The 17,765-nt window shown below is 35.5% G+C and overlaps 2 long non-coding RNA genes across 2 annotated transcripts; both read right to left on the reverse strand.

The window, feature by feature from the left end:
• Positions 1-6,467: 6,467 nt before the first annotated feature.
• Positions 6,468-11,799, reverse strand: LOC140145449 (uncharacterized). Its single transcript, XR_011858063.1, has 4 exons — positions 11,744-11,799; positions 8,954-9,067; positions 7,352-7,388; positions 6,468-6,964 (listed from the first exon to the last, which is right to left on the reverse strand). It is a non-coding gene; the product is annotated as an uncharacterized lncRNA (long non-coding RNA).
• A 924-nt stretch (positions 11,800-12,723) lies between these two features.
• On the reverse strand, positions 12,724-17,394 carry LOC140145450 (uncharacterized). The gene is made up of 3 exons (XR_011858064.1): positions 17,282-17,394; positions 13,332-13,420; positions 12,724-12,753 (listed from the first exon to the last, which is right to left on the reverse strand). It is a non-coding gene; the product is annotated as an uncharacterized lncRNA (long non-coding RNA).
• Between the last annotated feature and the right edge of the window lie 371 nt (positions 17,395-17,765).

A 17,765-nucleotide genomic window follows, 5' to 3' on the forward strand; every position in this document is an offset into this window, starting at 1 on the left:
CATTATGATCTATACCAAGGCCACGAAGACTACCAGATACCAAGTTTATGATTAAATATGTGACCCGGCAGCACAAACGAGCCGTAAATTCCCTAAATTGTATTCTGAGTTATGGTGTAAAATGTGTACGAAGGTCGTATTCATCGGTCACTTAAGCTGGCGCGACATCTGTCTTATTTTGAAAGTCACAACACCAATCAATAATCCTATTATTGAAGTGGATAATAAGCTTCTACCTTAGATGGCTATAGAACTTTTAATAGCTCTGGTCTATGTTTGCTTTTGCTAAATCCTTTTCAAGTGGTGGGTTATTTGTATAGGTATGCATAACCAACAGTTAACAATGAGAGAACCTTCTTAAACCTCGTTGACTTGGGGATGATTTGAAATGACCGCCAATTATGACTGTTTGATATTTATTGCCAGCAATGTGGAAAAAGAGACACACATAGAAACGAAAAAAGCTATAATTTTGTTGAAGGAACAAAGTTTAACTAACCATAACTCCGCTTCTGGATATCGTTTGAAGTCAAATGATATACCATTTTTAAGTTTATGATGTTTATTTTTAAACACGAAATAAAACAAAATTGACCGGGGAGGAATTTACGGCTCATTCGCCGTGGACGGTCACATATAGTCTAATATTAAGGTTATATGTGATGCGATCAAGCAAAATCAGTCGGAACTCGGAAATATAAAATTTTCATTTTCTTATAGGATAGTAAAAAGCATTTACAAATCTGGATTTTGCAGAGAACACCATTGAAATTGAACAACCAGTTCCAAAGATATGAGCAATTAAAGTGTCTCCAAAACAAAAGGAAACAAGAGGAAATATTTCCTTTGTATGGCTATATCTCAAAATCAATATTGCCGAGTTACGACTGATTTTGCTTGATCGCATCACATATATGGTCAATTCCAGCCAAAGCGGGACAAAATTCTCTCTGGGGGCCATTTTGAAAATGTTTTCCTTTTCAATTCTAGACTTATCAAATGAGACGATCATATCTAGTGAATCATCAGGTGGAAGTGCCATCGGATTGAAAAATAACTTTTCTTGCTAGACCAAATCAAGTGTTAAATGCGCATATGCATGTTACCCACGAATTCAAGCCTTTTTCACCTGTTGTACGCCATAAAATTTCACTTTCTTTAATATCTTTCAATATTTTATATGTGACTCATATACACTAGAAATCGGTGAAGATTCAACATTGATCGGGGAGTGGTGTTTTGTTTACATTACCCTATCAAGAGTGTCTTAACAATATTATTTTGTAGTTTATTTTTTATTGTATCCTGTTGGAAGGGAAACAAGAGGGTCAGTAGGTACCCGCCACTCATCACTGGTTACGCCACTGATGATTACCAATCATATTGTTGAATCCATCTCAGCGACAAGAGATTCATGTCGACATTATTAACTAATGAAAACCACACACAGTGCCAATAAGAATAACGATAATTATATACTAGGTTTTTATCTTGCTGATTGTATTTAATTGATCATGCCGGAGAAAGCCAGGCAGTGGCAGGAACATCAAGGTTGTCCGAATTTGCCCATATTTGGTGTAGTAGGTGTGTTTGATGAAACATTCTCACTGAAACTTTTTCAGGATTCTGACCCCCCTTGTTAAGGGTTTATAGCCCTTATTTGTTTTGGTACAATCTACACCCTTAAAAATGGATGAATTTTTCCTGAATTTAAGCCAATTTTGTATTCTCATTTTTTCACAAGTGGTTGAAGTTATTTAAGTAAATTAAGTATTTGTAGGACACATCTACCCCGGGCATTACAGGGAACAATTGACATTCAACCAACCCCTATCATTTGGTTCTAGGGGTGTCTAAACATACCCCCTCAAAATGTCTTAAAAATTGAATTTTTAGTTGATGAATTCAAATGCAAATATAAAAAATATACATCAAAATTTTGAATTTTTGTTGGTGTCATTAGAGTGACCCAACATGTGGCTGTGAGAAACAAATTAGAATATCTTGGGGCGGTGGTTTTTTTTATAGAAAATACAGTGTTTCTATGTGGTATTTTTAGCAATATTACAAACTGAAAATATTGTAATATTAATGAAATATGTCATTATCTCAACTACATACTTTATTTAGAGCTGGTAATTAAGTTGTGTAAGGTTTTAAACTTTAATATCATGGATAACAAAAGCAAAATGTTGCTAAAATTGAAGTGTTTCTAGATTTTATTCGATCTAAAATGAGAAAAAATACTTGGTCAAACACTCGGGAATTTTAAAGAACAGTTTGATTGAACAAACCGTTTATGAACAGATTCAAACAAAAGTAAGAAATAAACAATTATTTGGTAAGCAGCACTCCCTTAGGATTTAAATCATGATCATACAACATTACTTAGCATCAACATATAAATATGATTTATGAAAAATTCAGTTTTTTATTAGTGCATAATCATGATGACACTTTGCATGTTACCGTTCTTTTCGACGCCTAATTGTACTACATGTAGCTGAGGACAGGCAAGTGTCAAAATGATATTCTAGCTTACACATAAGAAGTTGTGTGGAACTGAAAGTGCAATATTTTACATTGCTTTGAGGAATCACTACATTAAGATTTAAGTATACATTAAAGTATTGTTGTTTTCACGCTGCTTTTGGAAATGTTGATAACGATCGGAGCCTTCTCAAATTGTCACAACGTAGACCATGCCTTATTTGCTTTGTTTTTAACGATTGTAATATACATTATAATTGTAATACAAAAATTTTTACCTCATTATACCTCATTCATTCTAGTGAACATTATATATAGTTAACAAATAATAATTCAAGTAACCCCTATCATTTGGCCTCCCTCAGAACTTCTTTAAAATTTTCATTTTTATTAAATGAATTCACAAGCATTCTATATATAGAATATACATCCAAATTTTGTTTTGTTTTGATCTTCCTCCAAATGAACCAACCAACAAATCAGACTATCTTTGGATGGTGTTGCTTGGTTTAATAGAAAATTCAGTGTTTCTATGTGGTATTTTAGCAAGATCACAAAACTGAAAATCTCCGTTAAGGAAGCACATGTCTTTTAAGGTATTTCTTCATTATAAAGTTGACTAAAGTTACCAAGCTGATAATAAATGGAAAAATAAACATTACTAAACCTTTAAAATGTAGATGTTTCTATATCTCATTTGATTAAACAATCATAAAGCTGAAAGATATCGTATGTCTTTCATGCATTATGCCATTTTGCACGTATACTAAAATCGAATGAACATGATGTATGCCAGAATCTTATGCAAGAATAGTATCATAAGAATAAATATTCTTATGTAGATCTTGAGGTTCATTTGCTTCAGCAACAAGTGTCAACATTATTTTCGAGTTGACTTAAATCTAAAGATCTTGTTTGGAGCTGAAAGTGCAAAGTTACATTCCTCTAAGCCATCTACAAATTGTCACAACGTAGATTGGCTGTGCACTTATTTGCTTTGTTTACAAATATCACAATCAGCCTATAAATAATATAATGTAAGAAAACAAAATGTTACCTCATACTGGTGTCACTTTTTGTTGGACATTGCAAATAAGCAAAGATTCTTGGATTTTACTCTCAATCGTCCATTGATATTTCTGATCCTGATAATCATGATAATATAGAACAACTCATCCCAACTTATCCAATATTTTATTGAAAAGTATACCATTTTATAACTCAAATATTTCAAGCACAATATAAGTATTCCAGCCAGAATAGATACTTTGATTCAATCATATACATCAAACATGTTTTACTTCTCAAGTATTTATGATGTCTTGCTGTAATATTATTTCCAGTTCAAAGATGCATGCAAAAGCATTCAAAGATCACTTTATGACTGTAAGTTATCTATAGGTTATTTTATTCTCAGGAACAAATAACATCATACATGTCTGATATCATGATGGTCCAAGAAGTTTGCTTTTTAATAAACAAAATATGTATTGGTACCAATCGTTTTGATACAGCCTGTATATCTAGCATGTAAATGTAGGCCTATAAATTACATTCCAGACAGATGTCCAAAAAATACATTTCTAAAATTTGACCTCTGCATGACCTTTGACCTGACCCGTGCAAAATGTTCCTCTGGTTATGAGATTTGTTGTCACTGAGTTTGAGCCCCATACCCCTTACAGATGTCCAGAAAAAGAAATTACCGGTATAAGATTTGACCCCAGATAACCTTTTACCTGACCCCTGCAAAGTGTTCCAAGATATGTTCCCCTGGTCATTAAGGTTGTTGTCACAGAGTTTGAGTCCCGTACCCCTTACAGATGTGCAGAAAATGCATTTCTAAAATTTGATCTCTGCATGACCTTTGACCTGACCCCTGTAAAATGTTCCCCTGGTCATGAGATTTGTTGTCACCGAGTTTGAGCCCCATACCCCTTACGGATGTCGAGATAATGCAATTGTAAGATTTTACCACCTTAATGACCTTTGACCCCAATTCTTTGTACAACTTTTAGACATTGGCTAAAGCCGATGCAGGTATGCAAGTTTCGTCATTGTGTTATGTAATTTGTGGAAGAAGAAGCATTTTTAGTGAAAATCACATTTTGACCATAATGACCTTTGCATGACCTTTGACCCCGAGTTGGTCATTTAACATTTGTGCCCCCACCCATTGGTCCATGTGACCAAATATGCTTACATTGACCTAAAGCATATTGCTATGATGGCTCGTTACAAGTTTGACAGAAGAAAGAAAGAAGAACTGACCAAAAACAGTACAATCTCAAATTGGAAATTTGCGATTGTAATTGAATAAAATCCTGGTTTGATTTAGTGAATACTTCAGGATTTATAAGGCAGTTGCAGTTCAAGCAGTATAGCATGAATTGACGATCATAAAATACCATATCTGCCCCAGCTACTAGAAAGGCCTACTGGAACTACATCCTATGGCTAAGATTCTTGGGCACTTGCAGTATAGTGTTTCTAGAATATTTATTTGTGAATGTAAACTGTGATCCAATTTATTTGAAATGATTAACTTACTCCTTTATAAACTCTTGTGATTTATGTTAGTTATCAGCTATTATCACAGTAGCCAACTAATATCCTAGTTTCATACTCATATAACATTTGAGGGCTTTTAGGCATAATTTTATTAATATATAAAAACAATATATATGATATAATTAAAAAATGCATACACAATAGGCCTACATAATGGATCTACATTTATATTGCAATTTTGTTCATCATGGTTTATCACAAGGTAGTCTTGTATTCAGTATTTCTGTTTTGCATTTTACTCAGATAGCTAAATATGAATTGTTTTGTATTTAGAAACACTTCTGCAGACTTGACATGATTCTGTTTAGAAAAATCTAAAACAATGTTACCATATGAAAACATTTTAAGCATTTTAAGACTAAAAAATAGAATTGTCACATTCAGTTTCCTCCAATTTTAGACTTACAATATCATTTTCAAGAAATTTATTAGGCGAAAATACTGTCTAGAAACACCAATTTTATGCAAATTCGTTACACCGCCCGAATCTACTATTTATTGTTTGGAGTAGACCAATATAGCCTCAAAATGTTGACATTAAAAAAAATCAATATTTAAGATGTATATTTTCATAAAAGGGCTTTAAAATTACCCTTTTTTTACATTTTTAAAAATGCTAAAGAGGGGTCACTTTGATGACCCCCTCCTGAAACCCAAGACCCCAATCATTGCAATTTTAAGTTCTATATTACAAATAAACTATGCTCTTGACAAATATTTCAAAATAAAATCCAATCAAGAAGTTGCTGATAGAAAAATAACTTCATAAACTTTGCCATTTTTCAACTGTTTTCACAGCAATTTTCCTGTGTCAAAAGCCCCAAATTAGGGGGTACCCATATCTCCCTACCCAGGGGGGTCAGGTGGGTCTAGTCTGGCATGTGGAAATATGTCATCTAGTACATCAATCTTACAAAGTATGAACCGATTTGGCCAACCTTCATGTTCCCAGATTTTGTCATATCACCTGGATCTCTCTGGCATGGACAATTAATATGTACCATCACCTTTGAAGATCGCGATCATCAAAATAAAACAAAGCATTACGTTACAAATCCCTCACACAATTTGACTTATTTTATCAACGTTTTTTGGCTGAAAGAGGAGTAATATTTCATTCAACCATCATACACTGAACATCACGCCTCTTGCTAAATGTCAACATACGACGCATCAAGTAAAGGCCCATTTAAACTGAACAAAGTCATAAATGTAACTAGTTGGGTCACTATACTATTCTTTATAATGTAAGCTTATTGTAACATAATGATTCACAAGCGGGAGAATTTTAGACTATTTTAATCAAAATTGGAGCATAGGTCCATGTTTAACTCTGTGGAGGCAAACACATGTCATTAACCTATGTGCATATAAATAACTCGAGAACTGGACTTCGAAGACGGACAGGTCAAACTATTTCGCCATTTTTGGTTTATCCAAATTAACATATGTACCTTGCAGGATTTTCTAGGGACTTTAAGTATGGTGTTAGTGAAATCTTGCTTTACTTGGACTAGTGTGTCAAACTACTTGTCAGTTGGGACACTTTCAATAGGGTAATGTAAATAAGCACATCCCCTTTCCTCGAACATGTTCAATCATATAATGTTGCTCCTATGTGATGGGGAAGGGAGAAGTTAAGGGAGGGTTTCGGCTTGTCACACAAAAAAGCGGCATTTAACTCGGATTATAGTAAACTGATCAGCACAGGGACTCATAATGATTTCCTCTGGGAACTAAATATGTCAAAAAAGAATGTATTATCATTTACTATAATGAATGATAAGGGACTTGTAACGTAAGCTGATTTACTATAATTACATTGTATTTAATATTTAATCTTTAAGCGTGGTATCCGGAAGTCGTCTTCATCTAGGTAGACCACAGACGGGTCAGATCTCATCTGTATAAAAAGGGAAACATACGACACGTTATTCTAAAAGCTTTAGATGAACAACATTTACGTGAAAAAGAAGAAGAAGAAGAGGAAGAAGTCCTCATAAAAGAAGGTCAATATGGAAGGAAAAATGCCAGGCATGTTTAGTGTTAAAGGTGACACTGTACTCTTTATTTTGATATAGGATTTTCCTATTACTTCCAAAATTTCAATGACACTATTATCTTTGTGACTGCGATTGTATGAAAGTATGCACAATCACAGGTTTTTGCCTCTTTCCCAAAAAATTGTCATAAGTTCTGCCCTAAACGTATTAATTGCATCTTTTTTGATCCAAGTCCCCATTTATCTCAGTTGTCATTATTTGACATGATTGATATCACGTAAACTTACCATTCATTACACGGCGGTTCGCTTCCAGTTGCGGCTACTGCAATGAAAAGAAATGGGGACAAAGAATCATACCATTACTATTCATACTTTGACATGCATCAGTTTTCACGACATAGGCAATCGACATGGATCCGAAGTGATCTTTGTCAGGACTAACGGACAAAAGTGGAGTCTGCCTCGTGTTTCAAAAGACTGAAGAAGTGACCCTTAACAATGAATTTGCACTGTAAATCACACGCTTAACAGGGATTACTAAAAAAATGTAACAATCATATAACCAATTTTACTAATATCCGCGAAGCCAATTATAGCCAATCAAGGTATACACTGTAAATCCGTACCTGTAACACCTTTTGAACACATTTAAGGCGTATTGCCAAATAGTTATTATTTATTATCTACATCACAGAGAGTCTACATGTACCTTCTCAGAAAAAAAAAAGTGGTTTCACCTATTCTAATACACATCGCAAGTCCAAAATAAAATCCACACCGTCTCTTTGGTTTACAAGTTATCACACTTTGAATTTGTATCTAAACGCATCCTAAACACGTAGTGACGGTGTTGACTTTATTTTGGACTTGTGATAATTAGGAAAATAGGACCAAAATATGAAACCTTTTTTTCTTGAAAGGTACATGAAGATAATAATAACAAAAAACACCTAACGTGTTTAAATAGTGTACAGCTAGGGATTTATAGTGTACCGTAAAACCCCGTCTACAAGCATATATAGTGTGTTTTTTTATAAAAGCTTAATTAATTCGAAGCAAGCGTTAATATACCAATACAATTGATCGGTCTTAAAATAATACTCGTTTGTATATGCTTGGATCCGTAATTTATTTGCTCAAACTCCATAATGGCGACTGGATAAATGTAGCTTTCATCAGAAGCACACTATATGCTTGTAGACGGGGTTTTACGGTATCTAAACATTTTGCCTTTGGAACTCGGAATATCTCGCGGGACTGCGCCCCACGGGATATTCCTCGGTTCCAAAGGCAAAATGTTTAGATTTTTCACAATGCCCTCTAAATAACCGATGCGCAGTTATTAACCTCTAACTATATTTTGTAAAACAGATGGAAATAATACATTTTCTTACCGCAAAGTCCACACATAACTGGACATCTTCTTCTTATAACGGCATAATACGGAGAGTCTTCTTGAAAATAGTCATAGTCTGAACAATATAAATACTCGGAATATCTCGCCGGACTGCGCCCCTCGGGATATTCCTCGGTTCCAAAGGCAAAATGTTTAGATTTTTCACAATGCCCTCTAAATATCCGATGCGCAGTTATTAACCTCTAACTATATTTTGTAAAACAGATGGAAATAATACATGTGACACGATCTGGTCCATGGGGGCCAAAGGCGGCAAATTTGAAACTGAGATAAAGGTCAAAATATGGAGTAAAAAACAATAAAATACATAAGAAAATAGACATCAAAAACTTCATAACTTCTGAACCAAGTATGCTAGACCTTTGGTGTTTTCAATAAATGATAGCCTATTGTATGTATAATGTAATAATTACAGTAACTCAATTTTCAAAATGCCTCCTTTGGCCCCCATGGACCAAATCGTTTCTTACCGCATTTTCCACACATAACTGGACATTTTCTTCTTATAATGGCATAATACGGACATTCTTCTTGAAAATAGTCATAGTCTTCACAATATTCATGCTCTTCATCTATGCATTGATCTGCAAAAGAAGTGATTCTTATCAATTATTGACAAACATTTGAAATTATATACCTCATATATAGATTTCTGTCATCTGATTGGTTGAAAGTGCAGTCATTGAATTAACTATGCCCGCAAAATGAACTATGGACCGGTCCATGGAAATGAACTATGGACCGGTCACGTGCGTCACGATCAAACTGCGCGTTTTTCCCAGCGTAAAATGATATTACGCACGCGTTAATGTTTTCACGCGCTATAATTACGCAGAAATCGCAGATTGTAATCTGTGTGCCGTTCGCATTGAAACTATTAATTTCTCTTGCCAAAATCGATGCTTTTAACCAAACAGATGACAAGAATCTTAAGATTTGGTATATAAAACAAATATTGACTGCTTTTTATTCGGGGCATGTACGCCTCGGGGCATAGTCATGGTTTTGAGATCACCTTGGGCCTATAATTTTAACCATGCCCCTCATAGTAGTCAATTCACCAATTCACCAGCTATGGGACTGCAACCCAGTGAGCAGCTACCACCTGGAGCTGATTCCACATGGCCTGAGTGGCGGTGTCTCAACAGACTAAGATCAGGGGTCGGAAGGTGCAAGGTCGCTTTGCAGAAATGGGCAAAACCTACCAGAAGGGCAAAACACTACCTGTGAGTGTGGAACGGTTCCACAGACTATGGAACACCTGTTGATGTGTCCACAGATGGGGCAACACTGCACACATATGGACCTAGCTGAATTCAACGATTCTGCTCGTCACTGCGTCAGCTACTGGCTCGGGCGCATTTGACCCTGCGCTTGGACACGCTAGAAGAAGATAGTAGTCAATATTTGTATACTATGACATTCTTTATATAATGCTCTTAGTTTGAGTTTACTAGAAAGCTCCCAGCTAACACAAAAAACGTTTTTAAAAAACTTTTTAAACAGGTTATATTTTAGATTGTTGGTTTTGGTAAAAACGTATTAATAATTTTTAAAATGTCGGGTCATAAAAACGTTTTAAAACGTTATGTATGAAAACACACTACAAAACTATTTTTAAAATGTTTTAAAAATGTTATTGTAAATTATATTTTATGCAAACACTTTTTGCCAATATTTTGTCAACACTTAAATAACATTCTATTAGAATATTTGCAGGAGGTTATCAAAATGTTTTAAATGTTATGAAAACGTTTTATACCCTTCATATGCCCTTTATATAACCCAACATTTAAACTTGTTTTATTTCTTTGACAACCTTTCTAACCTTTGGCGAATGATATCGAAAACGTTTTGTGTTTGCTGGGCCTATCCTGTTTTATCTTTCGTCATAAATATGAATCATGAATATTGCAAGAATTATTGTTGGGCCTAAATCATAATGTGGCAAAATTGAGGTACTGTCAACACATACTTCTGGAGCACTAAAATATAGTGCTCTGAAACTCGGATCTGTCGCACAATGTCCCTGCAGTACAAACTATTTTGCACACACCGTGAGACTTTCATAATATGCGAAATGTTTTTAACACCATAGAATGTATCTTCTAGAAAAAAAAAACATTTTAAATTGGCGTAGCTGTTCGGCCTTCTCTTTGCACCACGAAAGCAGAAAAGTCATGCCCTGGTACCGATGGGTTTGAACAGGTTGTGCGACGTCAACTAGTGTGATCTCACCTGATCTGGTTAGTCTCTAGCCGTTTCCAAGAAAACGTCAGAGCTAGCTATATCGGCGACGAGGAAGTTCCTCGAAACCTCTCCCGGTAAGCGAAATAAACAAGTAGTGTTGCAGTTACTTTCGCTAAACTTAGCACCAATTCATACGAGCCCGGGAGCCCAATCTATATCCATGACATCCCGAGTATACTCCAATTAGCAATTTCAATCTTTATGATATAAAAACTTGATTAAGGTTGGTCTTAACCATGGAATTATGGAAACTTACGGGCCTCATAACTGCTAAATTGTTGGTCTAAAGTATATAAAAAGTATATATATTTAGAACGGCAAAGACTATGAATTTAAGATGAATTTATCAAGTCTTTGCCATTCTAAATATGTATACTTTTATATACTTTAGACCAACAATTAAGCTGTTATGAGGCCCAAAAGTGTCCATAAATTCAGGGTTAAGACCAACCTTAAATTGAACCATTTAAGTTCTCTATAAGCAGTCTGGTCCGACTGCCTGATCAGGAAATACTGTTGAGTCAGGCAGCATGTTGCCTGCGCAGGCAACACAGGCTTTGGTAACCCTTCCGAATTTGACAGACTAAGGACTAAATTGTTCATGGTGATTTTATAAAAGATCGATGGAAATTTTACTTTGACACACATGAGCTACATGTAAGTTGACAATTTTTCACTGGGCGAAAAAAAAATTCCACCGGGAGGAAAATAATTAAAATAACAAAACAATTTCTAACGGTTTAAAAAAAAATTGATTTAAATATGCAAATTACCTTTATTTTAACTAAAATTGATGAAAAAATACTACTGATTGTACATCCAGTGATAATTTTATGTATTTTACCTACTTCTTTACTCTAAATCAAGAAATAATCGTTTGAAATAGAGCATTGCATTGTGGGATACCATGTTGCCTGCGCAGGCAACATGCTGCCTGATTCGGCAGTATTTCCTGATCAGGCAGTCGGACCGGACTGATAAGCATGATTAAGCATAATAAGCCTACTTACCCTCACAAAATGTCCCAAACCATCCTTTCTGACAAGAACATGTGCAGTCATTCTCAGTTGGTGTGCCACAATGGTGACACTTAATGGAACAATCTGAGAAGAAGCAGTATCAGGAAACGTGTGTTTGACTGGTTGTATAAAAGTTCTTTTAACCAAAAAATATTTTAATTCACCAAATCATTGCAAGTTCTAACAGGTAGAGCTTGACTAAAAAGTTTTAAATCCCTTAAAAAAAACCCAAATTGACATAGATTTAGAGTTCGTCGCAGGGCCGTCGCTAGACCATTTTCTCAAGGGGCAGTTGTGTCCTAAAATCGTGTCAAATGAAGATGCATAGGCCTTTTACAACTTTTGGTTAATTTAGTCCCGGTATTTTGATTCAGCTTACGAGGTTTGATGATGCTTTTCCAGGCATCAGAGAAACTGTTCTAGCACTCATATTTGTGATTTACATATAAAAAGGGTGGAATTATAACTCTCATTTTTGAGATTTTTGTTCAAGTTTGAGGTGAAAAAGGGAAACTAGGGAGCATACTATCAGATTGACATTGGTGTAGACGAGCAAATTCCTCCCTCTCTCTTTCCTTTTCTCCATCTCTCTCTTCCTTTCTCTTACTTTTTCCTTTAGGGGTCACCAGGAGGTGTCGCACCCCTCACACCCACCTACCCCCATGGCGACAAGCATAAAACTGTCACGCTTTCGTCAGTATTATTGTGGGCTGTCCCTTGACCAATAATATTAGCGGATCGCCTTTTTTTACTTAAGAAATTGCTGCTCACAAAAGAGCCGTGGTATTTCGAAATGCTATAGTTGTTCGACGCCGAACCCGTTGAAACCCTTAATAGTATATAAAAAAAGTCGACCAAAAACTCAACGGGAAAACGTCCGACTATTAAAGCGAGTACATTTCAATACATTTTTTTTGGAATCATATAAAAGGAGTTAATTTATTTAAAATACAAATGTAATACATTCTTACCGCATGTGATGCCGTCTTGTTTACAATTTCCTGAAATGTTCACAAAGTAAAATAAATGTCTTTATTTGCTATACACCGTTCAATATCAGAAAAAACATTGGTGCTATCTGACAATGTTAGGAAGAAAGTTTTCCTTCGGTTGGCTCTATTACAGAATTACGATTGTAATGTACTATAATTAACTAAAAGACCCTACGAAATTAAAAAGGGCACAATGTCTGAGAGTGATTACTAAATTTATTATCAAGCAATATTATAGCATTTTCTAAAAAGGAAGTCCTTGATTTTATTTAATAATTCATCTTTCTACACCAATGCTTTAATGGACTGATAACTTGCAATAACTATAAACTTTAGGTACTGTATTTTGTGAAAAAATCTATGATTTTAATAAAATCTCAGGATCAGAATCCGATTGAAATTTTAGTCGAATTTGCATATGGTTGAAATTTCTCGTAGGGCATGCGTAAGTATCTACGGGGAATCGACGGACTAATATATAAATAACTTTTGCTGCGACGACAAAACGTTATAAATACATGTATAAACCCAAATGATATCGAGAGTGACCGATTTATGTCAACTGAATTTTATTGAAATATACTTACTGCATTTGTTTTCAAAGCACCAACTCGCTTCAGGCCCACATCCTTCACAGCTTGGTCCCTTCGTGTATGGTCTTCCCCCGTAATTGCCCCTAAATGTTGGAACCAATTGGACGTCATTCACTTTCAATGAAAACTAAATTACATTATTATTTGTGATATTTCAGTTCCCCTTATTATTTATTTATTTACTTCTCTGTGGTAGTACACACCATACTCACACATCCCTCCTTACACAAAAACGCACACCCCCATCCCCTTGCGGGAATTTCAACAATTATGTTGGTCATATCACACTTATACATTGTGGTGAATATGAGTTTTGCACATATCCATAACCTCGCCCTCGGCGATATCGGGCTTCTACTAAAAGGGTCATTTCTGCATGTTCCATGTCTTCCCCACATGCCAGGAATGGCGACACCGGGGTGACAGGGGTTGCACCAACCACCCAAATAATTAGCCCGACCGATCCTACTTGAAAGGCCCCTCCACCCGTAGAACAACCTTTTTCTTCGTGAATTATCAGTACGACGCATTCTTCACACAACGCAAATAATCACACAATTTAAATCGAAGTGTAACGGGCGCATAGCGGAATAATCTGGAGGTACACTATTTTGCCCCCTATAAGCGACTCTATGTGATGTGTCTTTGGCTCTAATCTCTTTGAGCCATATACAGTGCACAAAATAATTAAGGTACCAGTTATGTTCACCTTTATATTCTAACAAACACAAATATTTCAAATTTAATACATGTATACTCGTTAGCTCTGATTTAATAATAATAATAATAATAATATTTATTTCTTACATACAAAATCTCAATGCCCTTTAGAATATGTTAAAAACACCAAAACTGTACCTCAAATTGAACATTGTTTAAGCATGTTTGTTGGATCTTTTAAATGATTTTTATGCATTTCTTGTATGTAATTGTTTGTTTTTGCTTCGTTTTCCCTGCATTGGTCCATGCTGTTGTTTTGCACTGGCATGTTGGCCATGTCCTGGGTTTTGTGTGTGCTTTTTAACCTTGTTTGTTAATAAAGTAGTATGATGATTAATTACACAAATAAATTTCAACTACACCAGGCACAAAAAGAAACTCGTCAGTTATATTCACACTTGCTGTTCAATAACTTGCTAATTTTGGATTATTCTGAAATATACATTTTGTTAATTGGACTTTTCTGTCTCATTTGACATCCTGTTCGTGAACATTGAGCAAGAATTGACCAATATTTGCGCCTCCAAACTCTCAAACCCCAAAATGAAAAGTTGCAATTTTAACGATTCAATTGTGCCTGTTACACTGTGTGCTCTATTGATTGGCCCGTGGTGCTTGTGTGCAATACAACGATGCGTTCCCATTGAAAATCGTTGAAAATGCAACTTTTGATTTTGGGGTTTGAGGCTTTGGAGGCGCATATCTTGGTCAATTCTTGTTCGTTTTTCACGAACAGGGTGTCAAATGAGAAAGCAAAGTCCAATTAACATAGAATGTATATTTCAGAATAATCCAAAATAATCAAGATATTGAACAGCAAAGATGAATATAACTGACGAGTTTCTTTTTGTGCCTGGTGTATATCAAATAATATACAACCGATACCGAGATAAGAGATGAGAATAGATTAAAAGGTAAAGTAAAAATTTAAAAGTTTAAGATATCACTAAATGCATCTTTTAAATGGTGTGTTTTTAAAATACCGTAATACCTTGACTACAAGCATATGCCTCTTTTCGATAAAAGAGACGAGAGGCAGACATTCTCCACAAAAATATTAGTTGGAGTTTGAACAACTATATTACTGATATAGGCGGTTGTACAAACACGTATTATTGTAAGACCAATCCATTGTAATATGTTTGTGGAGGGTATTTGCCTTTCGTCTCCTTCGTCAAAAAAATACCTCGTTTAGAGGCATATATGCTTCCGGGATATGCTTGAAGAAGGCAGAAGAAATTCTACGGTACTCTTAAAATGATTGATGGAATCTGTTCTATTTGTATAGGTAAGTTATTCCACAGGACTGGAGCTGCATTACAAAAAGCTCTCTCACCATAAAACTTTGTATTGCACTTTGGGACACCCAACAAATTCAGAAAGTAGCAGAAAGTAGTGAACGGTTGGATTGATATGTATTAACCGATTATTTTAAATACAGCGGGGCAAGATCATGCAAGGCCTTTAAAGTAATCAGGAGCAAATTGTACACGATACGCTGCTCAATAATGAAAGCCAGTGGAGATCGTATACTGGCTTCATGTGGTCACGATATTTTACACGAGAGACCAGGCGCGCAGCAGAATTCTGAATGCGCTGTAATTTGGCGATCCCATGTTTTGGAAGATACTTGCAGATCCTACAAATCTTGCTAAAGCTTTCACATGCTTTTTCATGTTAAGTGCACTATCAATCACAACACCAAGATCTCGGGCTGAGGTCGACGGATCTATAGCTGCATTACCAATGGTAAGTGGTGGTAGTGGCAGGGTCTTGACAAATTGAGATGACAGATGAATAACCTCAGGTTTTGAATCATTCAGCATTAGCTTATTGGTAACTGCCCATGCCTTAATATCTGAAACACACTGTTCAATATCAATACTCTCACTACGCTTGGATGGATCAAGAACTATTATACAACTGTGTGTCATCAGCATGAATCATGTAAATCAACCCATAGGATGAAATGATGTCACCTAGTGGGGCAGTATACATGGTAAATATGAGTGGACCCAATATGGATCCCTCAGGTACACCAGTGGCGTAGATTTCTTTTTGACATTGGGGGGATGAAGTTGGAAAAAAATCTTGAAGTATAGTCAATCCAGCACCCTTTGGCGACAGAATTAGTTTATGATATAAATGCGCGCGAAGCGCGCGAAAATGTTTGCTATTTTGAAGCTAAACTGATGAAATATGGTGTTAAAGTAGATTAAATGCGCGCGAAGCGCGCGAAAATTTGCACTTTTGGGGCTAAAATGGGCAAATATGAGGTTAATTTGGTCAGAAACCCATTATCAGGCGTCAACATTGGGGGGGATGATTGTATGGACCATCCCCCTGGCAAAATATTGGGGGGGGGATAAATCCCCCCCATCCCCCCCCCCCGGGATCTACGCCTATGAGGTACACCCTCATGAAGTAAGAATTCATCCGAGGTGTCATCATAAACATCAATGCACTGAGTAAGGCCCTTGAGATAGGATGACATAATTTAAAAGCAGTGCCTTTAATACCATAGCGCTAACGCAGTCGCTGCAGCATGATGTAATGATCGATCAAATCTAACGCAGCCGAAAAATCAAGTAAAGTAAGAGCGGCTTCCTGGCGCTAATCAACTGCATTTATGACCTCATTTGTTGAAATTGTTTGAGGAAAAGAAATGGTGATCTAACACCTGCAAAAGAAACGAAATCAAAAGTAGCACGTTTGTGTTCTAATCATTTCAACGCATGAGGTAATAAATTTGAGCTAAAAGATACTGATATTTATCTTTGTTTGTTAATGATATACAGGGGTGAAATAGCTGGTACCTTAATCCTTTAAAGACCCATTCAGTGATCCCAGCGAAAGTGTAAAAAATTAAAATTGTTTATAAATTGCTTAAAAGTGAAGGATAAGTCATTCAAATTGTCATTTGGTAGTTTTGAAATGAAAAATTTGGCAAAAACAAAGAAAACAACAGTATTGACGAAGTTGAAGCCCCATTCAAATACATGTAACTAATTTAGATATTGTCAGTATCTAAATTACAGATCCATACAAATTCTATATTTTTTCTTAAATACCTGGCTTTCGGCTGAACCACTAATAGGCTATGCTAACACATTTATGACAATGACAAAAGTACCAAAATCTGAATTTTGATGATTTTTACGATCGTCCGGATCAGCAAATCACTGAATGGGCCTTTAAGTGTACAACGCACTGAACATACTTACCCTGGTTTATAATTACAAATCACGATCCACCAATTGTTGTACGTCTTACCCGCGCTACCTACAACTGTAGGGCAAAATGCTGCACCGCATCCAACATGGGTGTTCGTCGACCACACCATCTTTATAAAGGAATCAGAATACTTTTTATTAAGATTGTAATCGCTCTAATTGCTCAATATATTTATTTTGCATAATTTGCATAATAATTGTTTGTTATCGAGTATATAACCATCCGGCTTACTAACTCACCTGACCCGTAACCAAAACAAATAGTTTTTTTTCATTGAAAATGATGAATTCACTCATGAAATTAAGCAGTGAAATTTCAAAATTAGATTTTGTTATTCTTTGCCAAAAATACGTAAAAAATATTAGCAACATTTGTCAGGAAAATTAATTGTCCATTCGAAGAAACCCGACTTATTATATTTGATCAACCTTGGTGCTCTACGGGGATGTAAATGACATTAATTCAAAATTGTAT

This window comes from Amphiura filiformis, unplaced genomic scaffold, assembly GCF_039555335.1.
Source record: "Amphiura filiformis unplaced genomic scaffold, Afil_fr2py scaffold_280, whole genome shotgun sequence".
Lineage (NCBI taxonomy): Eukaryota > Metazoa > Echinodermata > Ophiuroidea > Amphilepidida > Amphiuridae > Amphiura > Amphiura filiformis.